The sequence below is a fragment of the Nerophis lumbriciformis genome, linkage group LG25, assembly GCF_033978685.3.
Source record: "Nerophis lumbriciformis linkage group LG25, RoL_Nlum_v2.1, whole genome shotgun sequence".
Lineage (NCBI taxonomy): Eukaryota > Metazoa > Chordata > Actinopteri > Syngnathiformes > Syngnathidae > Nerophis > Nerophis lumbriciformis.
The window spans coordinates 24,461,682-24,482,114 of NC_084572.2; the positions used below are offsets into that span (position 1 = coordinate 24,461,682).

Below are 20,433 nucleotides of genomic sequence, written 5' to 3' on the forward strand. Positions count from 1 at the left end.
GCAACATGCCTGTGTATGAAAAGTGCTATATAAATAAATACAATGACACATATAGTCTATATTTAATTGCCGGTCAAAGGTGAACAGTTCAACTAAATAGTGAAAGCCTAGAGAAAAGCCCAAAAAACATTTTCAAGCTTTCCAGGTATATTCTAATGTACTTTTATTTATGAAAATGTATGTAGGTGGTAATAAAGTAAGCTATTAAATGAATTCAAACTAAGATAAACTGTGGAAGCAAGCAGATTACAGCCAAGTGATTGAGCCAAAAGGATTACATGACTAAACAGAGCTTCAGACTTTGGACAGCCAGAGTACGACATGAGGCTGTTGAAGGTAATAGATTACATATTTAACATCAACCTTTCTAGATCATCATGGAGATATTAATTCGAGTTAGACCGAAATAATTGGCTTTTAAAAAGAACGTGAGAAAAGAAGAAAAAGTACCGGAAATTGAAGTAAGTGGACTTTTGTGAGCACATCTAGCTTGTCCTACATAATAATAATGAAAACATTATTAATGAGATACATGAATAGATGTTACACTACAGTAATTATCTTTGTCACCCATAACACAAATACGATAACATGTTGGATTGGATTGGTTTTAGCATTTTTAATAATAAAGAAGCCCCATATCCTTTCATTTTTAAGTACGGTATTTAGAAATAGTTGAAACAACACTGATCCAAAGCAAACTCCACTTGTAACTTTCGCTTTTTCTTTAGATTTAAAAAAAAAAAAAAAGTAGTAACAAGTGAGGTGGGGTTGGGGACTGTTTACACCGACAAGCAAATTAATTAAAGATAATAGAAGCTAAAATAATCAACATGTTTAAAGCATATGATAAAAATAAAAACATACCCGTTTAATAATTGTCAGAACGTCTCTCATTTGTATTTGACAATAAAACATACAATAAGGATTTAATAGACAGTGAAAAATAACATGTGTATGTTTTAGTCACTAATAAGTAGACAAGAATAATAAATAGCGGTAGTTCACAATAAGTATAGTACTTGTGCCTCGATTGTGTTCATTTCAAACATCCTCAACATTGGTATTAATAATTAATTTAAGGATATAAGAATTAAACGTCCATATACAACGGCCCTGACATGTAAACCTTTTTTTTTTTTTTTATCACTTTGTAGTTTCTCTAAACCAGTGTTTTTCAACCTTTTTTCAGCCAAGGCACATTTTTTGCGTTGAAAAAATGCGGAAGGCACACCACCAGCAGGAATCATTAAAAAACAAAAAACAGTTGACAGTAAAAAGTCGTTGTCGCAATTGTTGGATATGACTTTAAAGCATAACCAAGCATGCATCACTATAGCTCTTGTCTCAAAGTAGGTGTACTGTCACCACCTGTCACATCACACCCTGACATATTTTGAGGTTTTTGCTGTTTTCCTGTGCGTAGTGTTTTAGTTCTTGTATTGCGCTCCTATTTTTGTGGCTTTTTCTCTTTTTTTGGGGGTATTTTCCTGTAGCAGTTTCATGTCTTCCTTTAAGCGATATTTCCCGCATCTACTTTGTTTTAGCAATCAAGAATATTACAGTTGTTTGTATCCGTCTTTGTGGGGACATTGTTGATTGTCATGTCATGTTTGGATGTACATTGCCTTTGCTCCACAGTAAGTCTTTGCTGTCGTCCAGCATTCTGTTTTTGTTTACTTTGTAACCAGTTCAGTGCATAGCCTTCCCTACACTTTAATGCCTTTTCTTAGGGGCACTCACCTTTTGTTTATATAGACAGCACAGACACTCAACAACAACACATCATTTGCAGACTATAATTACTGGTTTGCAGAAAAGATTTTTAACCCAAATAGGTGAAATTAGATAATCTCCCACGGCACACCAGACTGTATCTCACGGCACACTAGTGTGCCGCGGCACAGTGGTTGAAAAACACTGCTCTAAACAGTACAGTAAATAGTGTAAGCACCAAAAAAGTTCATCAAAATAGGTATCTTTTTGTATGTCTCTGATGATCACAACAGCCACGTGTCATTGAAACACATTAAAACTTAAATAGCAGTGGAAAAGTGTAGTTATCAATTTCCTTCCTCGGATGTAACGATAAACGGTATTAATGATAACCGCAGTAAAACTCCCGACGGTTAGTATTACAATTTTAAATAACAATGATCAAAAAAAGGTGATTGATAACTGCACTTTGATAAACTCACAGACTGACTGGCGCCAGCTCGCTATCTTAGATGCTAACATGAAAACAAGAGACATTAACGTTTTTCCCTATTAAGTAGCAACATACCCCAATTGCTGCCTGAGAAACTAAGATATTCAATTGTGCACATTGAACCTACGAGCTGTGCTTTCTTAGAACTGAGTGATCCTTCTATAAAACAAATTGTTTTTACGGTGCGTTCAAGGTTCGCTGAACAGAGTAGGACGCCACCATGCCCGCCAGAAATAATAAATAATAATAATACATTTTATTTGTTGGGCACTTTTCATTTAAATAAATCTTAAAGTGCCACAGTAATAAACAATATTTAAAACAATCAAAGCTTAGCCATTAAAATGGATAAAATACTGAGAATAAAACACTATTATTGAAGCATTAGAAACAGAAACCATGCAAAATAGTAACTTTTATAACAGTGTGTCTATTTATTTCAGTTGTTTAAAAAAACAACTTGGTCAAAAGATTTAAATGTGTGTATAAGTACTTTTGAGCACATTCAACAATACTGCAATAATGATAACCGTGATATTGTTACCTAATTCTTCTGTTTACTGTACTTTACCACATAGCTAAACAAGATAAAATAACAATCACTCCCAACGTATGCCCAACCGTCACATTAGAGATGAGCATAGAAACAGGTACTTCCACATGTACTGTAGGTGTGACACGAGAGGATACCAGATTATTTAATAACTCAGACTTTTTTTTAGTACATGGAGACATACTGACTCTGATCTTTAAAAAAGCAAGCACGATCAGATGAAGTTGTTTCCATGTGTTGTAGAATGCTTATTTTGAGCGAAAATTATTTGAGAAATCAGACTGATTTAGTGCAAGGAACCGTAGTGACTGTGCCACTCAGTGCAGCAGAAGCACTCAATTTCTGTCGGCATGGCCTGGCAAACTCCACATCATGCTTAAAATACGGTATACAGTATATGTTAACATTAATGTGTCTGTTACAGTATTACATACTTAGATGTTAACAAAACATTGTTGGGAGTTTTATAGTGTTGCGTCGGACCAGTTCTTCCTCCAAGGGAATCTAAGTTACTGGTCAATCCCAAATTCTTTTGGATGACATATAATCTGAGTAAGAAGGATCACCAGGACAGAATAGGAATATTTTCTAGTTTATTCCAAAGCTTTGGGAGGTCAACTCAATCAACACATTCGTATCGGCTGCTCGAGTTGATCTGACCCTCTGACTCCTTACACAAAAAAAAAGCCCCCACCTGTCAGGGTAGGAACACGGCCTCTTTGTTCTACTGCAGATAAGATATAAGGGAGTACTCCTACTCCTACATTCCAAGTCTTCAAAGTAACACACACAGTTTACTTGCGGACATAAGATGAAAAAATAGAAAGAGTACAAATGGAAAAACACTGGCTGTTTCAAATATGTCTATGAATAAAAAGAAATAACTCTTAAATATAAATATATATATATATATATATATATATATATATATATATATATGCACTCTTCACAATAGATTAAATAGGTCAATCCCCATTACCTGCATTGTTGGCTGCCTCTCGCTAGCAGTTTATAACTATTTAAAAATAGTGTTTTGTGTTTTAGTCTCACATTAGGTTCTTGAATGATGTGCAAAATGTAAAAATAGCATAAGGAGATAAAACTTGAATAAAGTAAAGCTAGCAACATTATTGCCTATAGTGTTACTTGGTTTTGGTTAGTAATCCGTTACACATTTTACTTTAACATTGCTCATAGCGACCTCTAGGTTTTAAAAATCTATAAAAACATTTCAGATAACGTGAAACTACTTTTCTGACTGCCTTGTTATTTTGTACTTTTGCTCATTTTTGCAAATAAATCAACCGGCCGTGCTTTATTTGTCAGGCTTACCATTGATTAATGAGTTTCTACAATTGACGTCTCAGTCTGGAACACAATTAATTATTGATATGGAGGGAAAAACAATCTTAGAATTAAGAGCAAATGGGTCACCCACTACTAGCTCAACTTAGTTTCCATGAAAAGGCCTGAGGAAACCTTTTAAAAAATATTGTTTGTCAATAAAGGTAAATGTTTCCCTCACAACAAGTCATGTCTGCAGTCCATCAACATATTGCTTGTATTACAAATTAGGGGTGTAACGATTAATCGATATATGGATTTACATTCTTAGATTTAACTACATAGATCTGTGCTCTGCAAATTCACCCTGCAGAAGATAGACACTGCATGGATTCAACATTTTAAAAGGGAACCGATCAATGCTATCGATACCAGAAAAATGAGAAAACATTGGATTTAAGAACAGCAGACTTTAAATGAAGTTTAGCACTTTGAATGATAAGGACGTTAATCGTTATACAAGTCTGTCTGTCTGCCCACTTTATTCAAATAAAATGTGAATGCATTGGCCATTAATTGTTGTTTACTTGCTTGTTTGTATCCATGATTCAATTATACATCATTTCCTTACAATAAATAACAGGAATACTGGAAAGCTCACCTGCAGTGTCTAAAATCAAGTATTCATTTCACAGTATTTTGTCTTTTTGGGCTAAAAAGTTACTGAACAAATTCACTGTATTGTTTCAGATCGTATCGTTGTAAATAATAATATTGTCCCTTAAAACAAATCAAAGTTAAAGGGGAACATTATCACCAGACCTATGTAAGCATCAATATATACCTTGATGTTGCAGAAAAAAGACCATATATTTTTTTAACCGATTTCCGAACTCTAAATGGGTGAATTTTGGCGAATTAAACGCCTTTCTATTATTCGCTCTCGGAGCGATGACGTCACAACGTGGCGTCACATCGGGAAGCAATCCGCCATTTCCTCAAACACCGAGTCAAATCAGCTCTGTTATTTTCCGTTTTTTCGACAGTTTTCCGTACCTTGGAGACATCATGCCTCGTCGGTGTGTTGTCGGAGGGTGTAACAACACGAACAGGGACGGATTCAAGTTGCACCAGTGGCCCAAAGATGCGAAAGTGGCAAGAAATTGGACGTTTGTTCCGCACACTTTACAGACGAAAGCTATGCTACGACAGAGATGGCAAGAATGTGTGGATATCCTGCGACACTCAAAGCAGATGCATTTCCAACGATAAAGTCAAAGAAATCTGCCGCCAGACCCCCATTGAATCTGCCGGAGTGTGTGAGCAATTCAGGGACAAAGGACCTCAGTAGCACGGCAAGCAATGGCGGCAGTTTGTTCCCGCAGACGAGCGAGCTAAACCCCCTATCGACCCTAGCTTCCCTGGCCTGCTGACATCAACTCCAAAACTGGACAGATCAGCTTTCAGGAAAAGAGAGCGGATGAGGGTATGTCTACAGAATATATTAATTGATGAAAATTGGGCTGTCTGCACTCTCAAAGTGCATGTTGTTGCCAAATGTATTTCATATGCTGTAAACCTAGTTCATAGTTGTTAGTTTCCTTTAATGCCAAACAAACACATACCAATCGTTGGTTAGAAGGCGATCGCCGAATTCGTCCTCGCTTTCTCCCGTGTCGCTGGCTGTCGTGTCGTTTTCGTCGGTTTCGCTTGCCTACGGTTCAAACCGATATGGCTCAATAGCTTCAGTTTCTTCTTCAATTTCGTTTTCGCTACCTGCCTCCACACTACAACCATCCGTTTCAATACATTCGTAATCTGTTGAATCGCTTAAGCCGCTGAAATCCGAGTCTGAATCCGAGCTAATGTCGCTATAGCTTGCTGTTTTTTCCGCCATGTTTGTTTGTGTTGGCTTCACTATGTGACGTCACAGGAAAATGGACAGGTGTTTATAACGATGGTTAAAATCAGGCACTTTGAAGCTTTTTTTAGGGATATTGCGTGATGGGTAAAATTTTGAAAAAAACTTTGAAAAATAAAATAAGCCACTGGGAACTGATTTTTAATGGTTTTAACCATTCTGAAATTGTGAAAATGTTCCCCTTTAAAACAACTCATTAAAGTTAAAAGTTAAAGTTAAAGTCCTAATGATTGTCACACACACACTAGGTGTGGTGACATTACCCTCTGCATTTGACCCATTCCCATGTTCAACCCCTGGGAGGTGAGGGGAGCAGTGAGCAGCAGCGATGGCCACGCTCGGGAATCATTTGGTGATTCAACCCCCAATTCCAACCCTTGATACTGAGTGCCAAGCAGGGAGGTAATGGGTCCCATTTTTATAGACTTTGGTATGACTCGGCCGGGGTTTGAACTCACTACCTTCCAGTCTCAGGGTGGACACTCTAACCACTAGGTCCCTAATACAATTACTGTAATAATGGCCGTATCTACTATTGAGGACACCAAGGTCATGACCTCCGTATTTTTTTTAGGTGATAAGAAGATAATCTGACTGACTGCAAATATACTTTGTGTAGGACATCGGACGCTGTACATCACCATGCGGTAGCTCATCCTCTGTGTAAATTACTGAATGTTAAGGCACGTCACTAGAACTTGAAATGGGAATTAAAAGGTGTTGAGTTCAAATCCATGTCGTATTTGAAATTATGTAAAGTCAATGGATTATGGATTTAACAAAAGCATTTGACACAATTAATCATAACATCTTAATAAACAAATTAGAACGGTATGGCATTAGAGGGTTGGTATTGAACTGGGTAAGAAGCTACTTAAACAACAGGAAGCAATATGTGAAGATAGGCAAACACACTTCCACAGAGATAAAAATATCTTGTGGCGTACCTCAGGGATCAATACTCGGACCAAAATTGTTCAATCTCTATATAAATGTCATTTGTAAAGTTACAAAGGACTTCAAGTTAGTATTATTTGCAGATGATACAACAGCATTTAGTTCAGGACAGAAAACACAGAAAATAATACAAATAATAACAGAAGAATTTAACAAATTAAAAAGACGGTTTGACAAAAACAGACTAACTTTGAATCTCAGTAAAACTAAAACAATGCTATTTGGTAACAGTAGAAGAGAAAGTCAAACACAAATACAAATAGTTGGAGTAAATATTGAAAGGGTAAAAGAAAACACATTTTTGAGTGTAACAATAGATGATAAAATGAATTGGAAATCCCATGTAAAAAATATACAACATAAATTGGCAAGAAACACGTCAATAATGAATAAAGCAAAACACGTTCTAGACCAGTGGTTCTTAACCTTGTTGGAGGTACCGAACCCCACCAGTTTCATATGCGCATTCACCGAACCCTTCTTTAGTGAAAAATAAAATGTTTTTTTTTTTTTCCAAATTCAAGAAAAAGTCATGTTTTTTTTTACTGGTGCACAAAATGAACCGTGCATGAACATCACCTTGTTTAAAGAACAAAACCAACACAGTGCATGAACTCACAACAAATTACACACCTAACACACATTACCATGAATTGATTAACATGGACTTAAACAAGTTGAAAAACGTATTCGGGTGTTACCATTTAGTGGTCAATTGTACGGAATATGTACTGTACTGTGTCCTTTGCAATCTACAAGTAAAAGTTTAAATCGATCAATCAAACAACCTGCGAATCAGATGGAAAATCAGAGGGAACATTGTTCGAGGGTATCCATAATACACCGATAGGGAGAAGTTTTTATTTACACGATAAGTCGGATGTGTCTTTACCTCCGTGGCGGAGGCTCCGCCGAACTCCTGAGGCCGACTCACCGAACCCCTAGAGTTCGATCGAACCCAGGTTAAGAACCACTGTTCGAGACCAAATACCACTTCATATTCTCTACTGCTCACAAGTGTTACCATAGCTGAGTTATTGTGCAGAAATATGGGGAAACAACTACAAATGTGCTCTTCATTCACTAACTGTGTTATAAAAAAGATCAATTAGAATAATACATAATGTTGGATATAGAGAACATACAAACCCTTTATTTGTTAAATCACAATTATTGAAATTCAATGGTTTGGTGCATTTGCAAACAGCTAAAGTTATGTATAAAGCAAACTATAACCTGCTCCCTGTCATGACGTGGACTGTGGGATGGTTTGTTTTCCCGGAATGCAAAGGAATTGGAGCGGACGTGGCGTGAAGGTAAATTACATAATTTTATTTTAACACTAACAAAAGGTACAAACTAAAGGTGCGCACAAGGCGGAGCTAAAACTTGGCTATGAACAAAACAATAAACTAGCACTTGGGGAAAAGCTATGGACATGAAAACGAAAACACTTACTGTGACGTGAAAAAACAAACACTTACGTGGCATGGCATGAAGCATAAACAGGGCATGATAATGACAGAGGTATCAGAGTTAATGTCACCAGACCGACCAACAGAAAAAGACAGGCTTAAATAACAGTGACATGGGTGCGTATGTCCAAATGAGCAACAGGTGAAACTAATGGGTAACCATGGAAACAAAACAAGGGAGTGAAAAAGCAGGAACTAAGTGTCCAAAAACCAAACAGGACATAACTAAAACAAAACACGATCAAAAGACATGACACTATCCAAGAATGTACAACAATTCTTCTCAACAAAAGAGGAGAAAAATCTAATATACAACATTTGTATGCGAGTACAACACTTAAAACCTTTAGCATATCCGTATGTAGAATTAAATTATGGAACGCATTAACCAAAGAAATAAAACAAAGCACCAATGTGATTCAGTTTAAGAGACTGTTCAAACTACAAGTGTTTTTTTCCTTTTATTGAGACAAATACTACTGCGATGAGGTGGCGACTTGTCCAGGGTGTACCCCGCCTTCCGCCCGATTGTAGCTGAGATAGGCTCTAGCGCCCCCTGCGACCCCAAAGGGAATAAGCAGTAGAAAATGGATGGATGGATGGAGACAAATACTATTTATGTATTTAATATTTGCATGCTTACTATGGTATATTATTTATTTGTTCACTGTTCTGTTACAGAAAACAGGGAAATTGGATAAAATTTAGGGATGTCCGATAATATCGGCCTGCCATACAGGTCACATTGAGGGTGACCGTATAAACAACTTTAACACTGTTACAAATATGCGCCACACTGTGAACCCACACCAAACAAGAATGACAAACACATTGTGGGAGAAGATCTGCACCGTAACACAACATAAACACAACAGAACAAATACCCAGAACCCCTTGCAGGACTAACTCTTCCGGGATGCTACATTATACACCCCCCCGTACCTCACCGCACCCTGCATCCGTGTCGACAGCGAACGTCTGTTTAGTGCTGCCGCCCATATCATCGACAAGAACAGAAATCGCATACATTGTGACAATGCTGAGATGCTTGTTTTCATTCAGAAAAATCTACCTTTCACACGGGATGACAAGGAGAAAAATAATTAGCCCACTCTTTGAGCTTCATCTGTTGCACAAATAAACTAATAGTCTGGACTTAGTGAAACTGTTTTATTTATGTTTTGTGCCTTTTTTCCCTATGCACTTTAAAGGATGGCTGTGTTTTCTACTAGTCTCAACTGAAGCAGTTTTATTAATGTTCATGCACTTTAAAGGATGGCTGTGTTATCTACTAGTCTAGACTGAAGCAGTTTTTTATTTTTGTGCCTTTCTTGTTTTTATTTGCACATTTTTGTTACTCATACGAATACGTTAAGAACAGGGCCGATTGAGCCCAGTTTATAGTATACTCTGGACTGAAGCTGTGTGCCTTCATTGTTTTTGTAGCTGTTGTTTTGAGGCATGTTTAAAAAAAAAAAAAGCACTTTGTGAAAGTCAAAGTATAGTGTTTCCCATAGTTGTAGTGGGTATTAGGATTATCTCAGGGAGAGCATGTCCCACATTCCAAGCTGCTGTTTTGAGGCATGTTAAAAAAAATAATGCACTTTGTGACTTCAATAATAAATATGGCAGTGCCATGTTGGCACTTTTTTCCATAACTTGAGTTGATTTATTTTGGAAAACCTTGATACATTGTTTAATGCATCCAGCGGGGCATCACAACAAAATTAGGCATAATAATGTGTTTATTCCACAATTGCATATATCGTATCGGTTGATATCGGTATCGGTAATTAAGAGTTGGACAATATCGGATATCGGCAAAAAAGCCATTATCGGACATCTCTACTAAAATTGCTATGGTATGAAAAGGGGTAGGATTAAATAATCTCAGCTTCTTCCTACTCTTTTTCGGACGTGCTGTAATGAAACAACTGGAATTGTGTGATGCATTACATTGTGTCGTATGCGTGTTCGAAATAAACTGAAACTGAACTGAACTGAAATCATACTTGCTAACCTTGAGACCTCCGATTTCGGAAGGTGGGGGGTGGGGCGCGTGGTCGGGGTGGGGGCGTGGTTGGGGGCGTGGCTAAGAGGGGAGGAGTATATTTACAGCTAGAATTCACCAAGTCAAGTATTTCATATATATATATACAGTATATATATATATATATATATATATATATACATACATATACTGTGTGTGTATATATATATATATATGTATATATATATATATATATATATATACTGTGTGTGTGTATATATATATATATATATATATATATATATATATATATATATATATATACACTGTGTATATATATATATATATATATATATATATATATATATAATAAAATAAATATATATATATATATATATATATATATATATATATATATATATATAGCTAGAATTCACTGAAAGTGAAGTATTTTCTTATATATATATATTCTCCACCAGTTGCAGAAAATGTGCCATCAGTACAACTGGACAGTGCTGTTTCAGTTCCATCACCAGGACCATCAGTGAGTCAGACACAAACTAGTCTCATCATTGAACCAGATTCAAGGGCTGCTGAGTTGCCATCATCAGAACCCAGATCACCCACAACAAAAACCCCACCAGTGATCCGCAGATACCCAGAAAGGTTTCGAGTACCACCAAAAAAACTGAATCTCTGAAGACAGTATACAAATCTGTGTTAAAGATGTACAAATACTGTTTGTATAATAAGCATGTTATTGTTTACAAATGAGGGTTAAGAGTTCAGTACTAAAAAAAAAAAGAATGTGGCTTAAGTACAGTTTTTTAATTGAGCTGCTGCATTTTTTGGTTGGGTTGTTTATTTATTTTGAGTAACTTCTACAATTCTAAAAGGGGAGGACTGTAATAGAGTGATCTATGTTTGTCTGTTGCCATCTCCTGGTGAATGTTGGCTATAGCGTACTGGGGTTACTTTTTGGTTGGCCAACGATTTACGTGGTGTTGCGCACCTGACGTCAAGTGTGTGAGTCTGTTCTGAAGTCTACAGCATACTTGCCAACCCTCCCGGATTTTCCGGGAGACTCCCGAAATTCAGCGCCTCTCCCGAAAACCTCCCGGGACAAATTTTCTCCCGAAAATCTCCCGAAATTCAGGCGGAGCTGGAGGCCACGCCCTCTCCAGCTCTATGCGGACCTGAGTGACGTGTTGACAGCCTGTTCACACGTCCGCTTTCCCACAATATAAACAGCTAATGATGGAGGGCGAGTTCTTGGTTTCTTATGTGGGTTTATTGTTAGGCAGTTTCATTAACGTCCTCCCAGCGTGGCAACAACACACAACAACAGCAGTCAAGTTTTCGTCTACTGTAAAGCAGTTCGTCTGCCGTAAACAGCAATGTTGTGACACTTTTGAACAGGACAATACTGCCATCTACTGTACATGCATATGTGACCCACCCATAATGTGTCACATTTTTGTGTTGATTTATTTATTTTATTTTGTGGTTTGAATTCGTTTTTGGAGCTGTCATTACACATTTATCAGTATTCACATTGGTCAGTAGGGGGCAGTAGGGCGTTTCTTCCCAATTGAATGCTATCACCTGCAGACCGGAAGTGTCTTGTCATTCTGATGAGCGCGACCAGTCTGTGAACAATTGAAACGTCCTGTGTGCTTTTTCCTCCTGTATAACAGGTTAGTTTTGGTGAATCAACTCACTGAATAATATCCATGTGATCTTTATAAGTTTAAGTACACATTCTGATGGTGGAGCCTAACTCTAAAGTGTTTGTGAGTTGTAGTTTGTATTTGTGAATGAATCCAGTGCACAGCTGCAGTAATCAATACAAAATGGCGACGTGAGTGTGCAATGTTTATATAGGAACTTCTGATCCTAATTCAGACTCCCAAATTAGAGCTCCCGTTTTCTTATTGATTTTATAATGTATATTTGTATAATGTGTGTGTTCTGAAATAGTGACAGAGAATAGAACAAGGATGGACAATTCAACCCTTAACTCAACAATGAGTAGATGAGTGTTATGTGTGTGTATAGGTGTAAATAAATGAACACTGAAATTCAAGTATTTATTTTATTTATTTATATATATATGTATATATATATATACATATATGTAATAAAATATATATATATATATATATAGCTAGAATTCACTGAAAGTCAAGTATTTCTTATATATATATCTTAACCATGCCCCCAAACACGCCCCCCGCCCTACCCCGACCACGCCCCCCACCCCCCACCTCCTGAAATCGGAGGTCTCAAGGTTGGCAAGTATGGTCTACAGTAAAGCGACGTACTTCATCACCTCCCCAATATATTACAACAACATTGCTCCATGCGGACCTGGAGAGAAAATTTATCCCGGGAGGTTTTCGGGAGAGGCGCTGAATTTCGGGAGTCTCCCGGAAAATCCGGGAGGGTTGGCAAGTATGACTGAAATGATGTTAACATTGTGTAATATGCTTAACTTCAGCAAAGTCATTTTTAAAAAGTGCATTGTTCATTGCGTTGCTCCAGGCAATATTATTCATATAGGGCCGCGATACCAATGATTTCAGCCTTTCAAAGCTCTCCGTGGACCACCAATTTTTGACCTCGGCATAGTCAAAACCTGGTAACGGTCCTGATCGTAATTACTCTGTCTGCTCTTTAAAGTTCTACTCTGACTCTTATTGGTTTGGCGGACGAAAACACACACAGGCGTACACACGCACTCTGTGAGAGCGAGTCCTTTCTCTCTTGCATCACAAAGTGAAACTTGAGCTAAAAGGGGAGTGCCTTTCAAGGGAGGACATAACGCAAGTAAGGATGTGGGTAGACTGGATCAGAGAACACTCAACTGTACTCGGGGAAAATGTTCTTGGCACGTGTACTGCCGCGTACTCCATGAGGCATTCTTTTGTGGAATACAGCGACACTGAATTGTGGCGGGTTAACAAAACACTGTGACGGGTTACTGAAGCTGAGTGTTGGCAGACAGGTAAGCCAAATAAAATACATTTACTTGGCAATATGTAACTTATTGTGAACCAGAGTCTAGTGGACTTTAGGACTTGGGTGTACGGTCTTGCAATTAACTGAAATGTCCCTAAAAAGCTGTCCCCTCTCTGACAGGTCAACGTGTGATCCAGTTCAAATCCACTACAACCAAACACTAGTGTAAACTAAATCCAGCTTCGGTGACAAGCTGGGATATCCTCACATGTTCAAGATGCAACGTGCGTTTTAATTGGAATGTGGGGCTGCGTGTGTGAATGCCTTCCCACTGAGGCCCCTCGGGAGCAGCAGGATGGTCCGACTGGTGTGCCGGTGTTGATGTTTAGCATGTGAGGCTCTTTCCCAACACCGGCTTGTTTACGCAGCATGAAGCTGTTTTGACTTAGGATGAAACTCGGGACAGATGCGGACAGACGTGACTTTGGGGTCCTTTGCGTTTAGGTATTAGAAAGGCAGGTCTCTGTATTTGCGAGGTTGTACTCCAAGACCACGGGCAAACGGCAAAAAAATGTGAGTAATTGAGAAGCCCATAAAAAATTTCTATTTTTGACACAAGTCTGGCTTCCCCCACACCTCCAAACCCTCCTGCTCTCCTTCGATTTCGGATCAACATTTGCTATAACACTTGTAATTAGGATCACCGTATTTTCCGGACTATAAGCTGCTACTTTTTTTCCCGCGCTTCGATCCCTGTGATTAATAGAACTGCGCGGCTCATCTATGGATTTTTCTTCTAACAGCGACACTGATAAGGTGTGTTATTGTTTGTGCTATAGCGCCATGATTTGGACGCGTTCGCTCACTGCAGGTGCTGTGGGCTGAAAGTCTACAGTTTTTCCTTCTGTTTAGTGTCTTATATCTGAAGGACAAGTGCCGTTCCGTCTACCAGCCGCCCAACTTGGCACTCAGCATCAAGGGTTGGAATTGGGGGTTAAATCACCAAAAAATATTCCCAGGCACGGCCACAGCTGTTGCTCACTGCTCCCCTCACCTCCCAGGGGGTGAACAAGGGTGATGGGTCAAATGCAGAGGATAATTTACCACACCTAGTGTGTGTGTGTGACAATCATTGCTACTTTTAACTTTTATAGCCTTTCTACTCCTATGGTTTCTTCATTTATCACTCTGAGCAATGTTTTTAAGTTTTACAATATAACTAAAACCATTCATACTTACAAAACTGCCACGTTTGATAGTAGTGTTGTTGCATATTTGCACGTGCTATCGCAATGTAATGACACTAGCGTCGTTAGCATTAGCTCATATACTAACACATTTACAAGTGTCTGTGCTAGTATTATCAACTTACAATGGCATTCTTTTTGTATTGTTTCAATTTCAAAAATTCCTCAGTGAATTCACCAAAACGTCACCGTGGAGTTATTGAGTCGGTTTAGCTGATTGGAAAGCTAGCTTAGACAGCTAGTGGGTCCATGACGAGGACTTCTGTTTTGTTTGATCAGCCGTTTTACTGCCGTGCAGTGACGTGCGGTGAGGTTGATGGCTGGTGAGGCACTGACTTCATCACAGTCAGATTTACAAACATATGAACCCTAAAGAGTATCTTATTCACCATTTGATTGGCAGCAGTTAACGGGTTATGTTTAAAAGCTCATACCAGCATTCTTCCCTGCTTGGCACTCAGCATCAAGGGTTGGAATTGGGGGTTAAATCACCAAAAATTATTCCCGGGCGCGGCGCCGCTGCTGCCCACTGCTCCCCTCACCTCCCAGGGGGTGATCAAGGGATGGGTCGAATGCAGAGGACAAATTTCACCACACCTAGTGTGTGTGACAATCATTGGTACTTTAACTTAACTTTAACTTTACACATACAAACTGTAGCACACAAAAAAGCACATTTAATTAAAAAAACGTTATTATGGTCTTACCTTTACTTATAAGTGCGGGAACAGTGGTGTTGGTGTTGGAGGAGTTGTGAATGAATGAAATATGAAATCCGTGCTGCAGTCTGCAGGTGTACCTAATGTTGTGTCCCTGCAGTCGTTCACGGCTCCTCCGGCGCGAGCATTGTTGTTTTTGCACTTTTTGGCTTCTTGTTAAGTGACTTTTTTTTGGGTGGATTCGGTCTTGCACGTGGAGGGTTTGGGTGTGGGCTTTGGTTGGTGTGGCGCTCCTGTCGTGGGGTGCATTCTGCGGCGGGGGTGTATTAACCGGCACCAGGAGGCGGGATCACTGCGAGCCTCACACAGTGCGTCTTCGCAGCAGTTTTATGATTGCTCAGCACAAGAAATACTTTACACACATACAGTTGTTGACAAAATACACTGTACATTATATACCTCAGCTAACTAAACTATGGAAATGTATAATATAATTCATATAGCAATACGGTCTCACTGCGCAGCAGGCCAGCAGTTAGCCGAGTCCGCAATCCATGGTGAGGCACAACTGAGTGACGTGCCTCAACTGGCTGCTGATCACCGCACCGTCTCTTCTCAGTATTTGAACGGCAAATGTGAAAATTCAGCGATTTTGAATAAAAATAATCGAAAACTGGTGAAGTTAAATGAAAAATAACTTTATAGTATAATCACTGGATACATATAACAATTTCATTAATTTGTTTTCTTTTTACATTTTTTTTCTTTCTATGATGGCGTCACTGCTGCCGTGTGACAGGCACCGTTTGGAAACAATTAAGTTATGTAAATAAACATTGACAAAATCTTCCTCATTTCACAAAGTATATATCTGCGGCCTATAGTCCCATGCGGCTAATATATGGAAACATGTTTGATTTTTCTCAAATTTCGTGGGTGCGGCTTATATACACCGGTGTGCTCTGTAGTCCGGAAAATACGGTACTTCCATCTTCGATTAAGGACTTCTTTCATAGTCGACTCTGATTCGTTAGATTTTGCCCATGGTTCGAATCTATGGCATTATTTTTAGGGGCGCCGTCAAAAAAATCTGCATTATGAATTGGTTCTTCTTTTTTTTTTTAATAGTTTTTAGGCAATCTCTGCTCTCACTTGCTGCACATATACAGATGCAAACATTCATTGCAAGCAAGAAGAGCTTTTGTAACTTGTTTTGAAAAGTTTTTATCATATTCTATGCATCAAGGTTGCAACGATTAATCCATTCATTCGATTATCACTTTGATTGATCGTTTCAGTGTATCTAATAAAAATGTATTTAAATGTAATTAATGCACACATGTTCAAAAAGTGCAATTTCAAAGTTTATTAGAAAAAAATGGCAAGCAGAAAATGTATTATTATTTCAACTATTTTACCTAAAATACGCATTGAGGCTATGAAGTGCATTTTATCCGCTTAAAGTGATTACCGTATTTTTCGGACAATAAGTCGCAGTTTTTTTTACTTATACTCAGGAGCGACTTATGTGTGAAATTATTAACACATTACCGTAAAATATCAAATAATATTATTTAGCTCATTCACGTAAGAGACTAGATGTATAAGATTTCATGGGATTTAGCGATTAGGAGTGACAGATTGTTTGGTAAACGTATAGCATGTTCTATATGTTATAGTTATTTGAATGACTCTTACCATAATATGTTACGTTAACATACCAGGCACGTTCTCAGTTGGTTATTTATGCCTCATATAACGTACACTTATTCAGCCTGTTGTTCACTATTCTTTATTTATTTTAAATTGCCTTTCAAATGTCTATTCTTGGTGTTGGGTTTTATCAAATAAATTTCCCCCAAAAATGCGACTTATATGTTTTTTTCCTTCTTTATTATGCATTTTCGGCCTGTGCGACTTATACTCCGAAAAATACGGTACTAAAATAATCAGTAGCTGCAGCCCTACCAAATAATGTATTGGAAGAATCTGTTAGAATCAAGAATCGTGTTGAATCGAACCGTCACCCTCAGAATCAGAATCAAATTGAGTTGTGACTTGTAAGATTCACATCACTAGTTGCAGAGAGAAACAAACAAATGATATGTAGCGGTTTATTGTATGCATTATTTTCATGGACCAGCATTCTACATGGGGCAGTTAAAAACAGCAAAGAAATGAGCATGCAAAATTAGCCTTTGGCCACAATCTGGTACATTAACATTTTATATGTCCATTAATGTGCACTGTCCCATGTACTATAACAAGGGGTTGTAATACACATCTATTAACAAGCTTATTGGTGTGTTTAGTGGGATAGGCGAAAGTTAAGTCGGAGAAAATGCGGTAGTTTATACATTAATTATTGTTTCTGTGCGGCCCGGTAGCAAATACGTCACGGACCGGTACCGGTCCCCGGACCGGTGGTTGGGGACCACTGCGAAATGACACGAAAGGAGTCAGGGGAATTCAAAGGTAGCGTTCTCAAACTGCAAGTACCGGCACTGACTGAAATTAAAGGCAAGAATGTTTATTTAACATGCACGCTATGGCCAGGAGAAAGCATTTATCCCTGTATTTTTATTTATGTATTTATTTTAATCAGATTCAGCACATTTTTGAATTTGGATTAATCATGATTAATCACAGGTAGATACTCTCTTGCATTATTAAAATTAGCTTAAGAAAAGACCCCAATATTTGTAAACAAATGCAATTTTATTGTCAGAATGTCATTGAGTAAATGTTTTTGAACATTTTACTGGAATGCATGTAATTTATTTGTCCAAAACTTGTAAACAGTTTTATCTAAGGTTCTTTTGATTGATTGATTTATTGATTAATTGAAACTTTTATTAGTAGATTGCACAGTACAGTACATATTCCGTACAATTGACCACTAAATGGTAACACCCGAATAAGTTTGTCAACTTGTTGAAGTCGGGGTCCACGTCAATCAATTCATGGTACAAATATATAATAGCAGCATAATACAGTCATCACACAAGTTAATCATCAGAGTATATACCGTATTTTTCGGAGTATAAGTCGCACCGGAGTATAAGTCGCACCTGCCGAAAATGCATAATAAAGAAGGAAAAAAAACATATATAAATCGCACTGGAGCCCGGCCAAACTATGAAAAAAACTGCGACTTATAGTCCGAAAAACACGGTACATTGAATTATGGGTGGGATGTGGAGGGGGTAGAGGGAGTTAGGTTAGGTTGCTATCAGCATATTTCAGTCATCATACAAGTTTTTTAGGATGTATTTTAGCATACAGGTGCAGAGACTTGCACTACTTAAAGACCAAATGTTCCTTTGAGTCTTTTTACCTAAGTTTACATTTTTGGTACATATTGAGTTTTGTACCTTCAATATTTAATGTTGTTACTTTACGGGAGATTTATTTTGTGTAAATTTTTATTTCTGTGCATATCATACGGCACACTGCAATCTACTGAGATAAATGCCAAATGTTCCAAAATACTGCATAGAGTGTTTTTATTCTTCAATCAGTTAATATCTTTGACGTTAAAGATGTTGTTTCATACGCTATTACGTTGGATAACGATATAAAAAATAACGTCACAGTTACTTTGCTGAGTAACTAGTAACTTGTGCAATGAGGTAACTGAATTACTAACTCAATTACTTTTTGAAAGAAGTAATTTGTAACTATAACCAATTACTTTTTAACCGAAAATGACCAACACTGACCATTCCTTTTGTATACATTCCACTGGGGTACACTCCAGCTCACCCATAACCCTAAAGAGGATACGCCGTATAGAAAACAGGTGGAACAGGTGTGGTTCATCGCAATAAGTTCCATATCCCGTTCTCTGGTTTTTGTCTTTGCCTTCACGTGGTGGTATTAAAAACATGCAATCCCAAAAATAATCTCCCTTGCTTCTTCACCTCCTATCTTGTGTCCTGTTTGCTTGGTGCCACCTTTTTTTTTTTAATTTTGGCTTAAAAGTTCATTTTAAAAACATGTATTTAGTTTGCTCATCAGTCCCAACAGATAATTTCTCTTTTGGGACTGGGAAAACTTGAATAACTGGAGCAATTACCCTGTCTGCCAATGCTGCAAATACTAATGTCAGCATGAAAGAAAATCAAATAAGACGCAACGTCCTATTTGACATAGTACAAGGTAAACAAAAAGATGTCAAGCACAGAGCTGCACCCTTACATTAAGAAGGAACTCCCTACTTCACACCCAAAGTCTGGTGTGAGTGCTCCAATACTTGCTCAAACGTGTTACACGTACTCCTTAAACGTGGGAAACCATAGAAAATGAAAACATCACAAATATTCGAAAAGTTAAAATCGACCGAGACGACATTTGTGAGCGTAGTAAAAAATGTATCGTTTAATATCTCACAATAATGACTGTCACCTTCCACAATACAAATGATCCCAAAGACTCGTAAATAAGCCGTTAAGTTAGGGAAATTGTGAAGTGATGGGACAAAAAAAATGGCACATATTCTTACGTTGAGCAGGGGCAAGGAGAGGGAAGGGGTATCGTACTCGTACAGCACGGTGCGAATGCATGTCATGTCAAATATTGCTACAATTCAAGCAAATTCAACCAATCCCTGCACACTATGAATGGCCTCGCAACTTTGTCCAATTCCCGCAACGTCTCCACACATTTTTGCCAATGGAATTTGTCGTTGAGCGGCACTCATACCTCAACTGTCTAATCAAAGCTTAGCTTTGTTTCTTGGGTAGACGAAGCAGAAACAGCAAAGTGTACCAATATACAGTCGTGGTCAAAAGTTTACATACACTTGTGAAGGACATAATGTCATGGCTTTCTTGAGTTTCCAATCATTTCTACACCCCCTTGATTTGAGCACATACTTGTTTGTCATAAAAAACATTCATGAAGTTTGGTTCTTTAATGAATTTATTATGGGTCTACTGAACATGTGACCAAATCTGCTGGGTCAAAAGTATACATACAGCAATGTTAATATTTGCTTACATGTCCCTTGGCAAGTTTCACTGCAATAAGGCGCTTTTGGTAGCCATCCACAAGCTTCTGCTTGAATTTTTGACCACTCCTCTTGACACAATTGGTGCAGTTCAGCTAAATTTGTTGGTTTTCTGACATGGACTTGTTTCTTCTTAAGTCAGGACTTTGGGAAGGCCATTCTAAAA

General features: G+C 38.0%; 1 protein-coding gene across 2 annotated transcripts in view; it reads left to right on the forward strand.

Moving 5' to 3' along the window:
* The first annotated feature begins 343 nt into the window (after window positions 1-343).
* Window positions 344-20,433, forward strand: part of LOC133621719 (N-acyl-aromatic-L-amino acid amidohydrolase (carboxylate-forming) B-like) — a 29,536-nt gene continuing 9,446 nt past the window's right edge. The window contains exon 1 of one of the 2 annotated variants that reach the window (XM_061984012.1): window positions 344-461. The gene's annotated coding sequence lies outside the window, so the exon portion shown is untranslated. Of the gene's footprint in view, window positions 462-13,241; window positions 13,397-20,433 lie in introns of those variants that run through there. The other variant, XM_061984011.1, reaches the window with a different exon arrangement.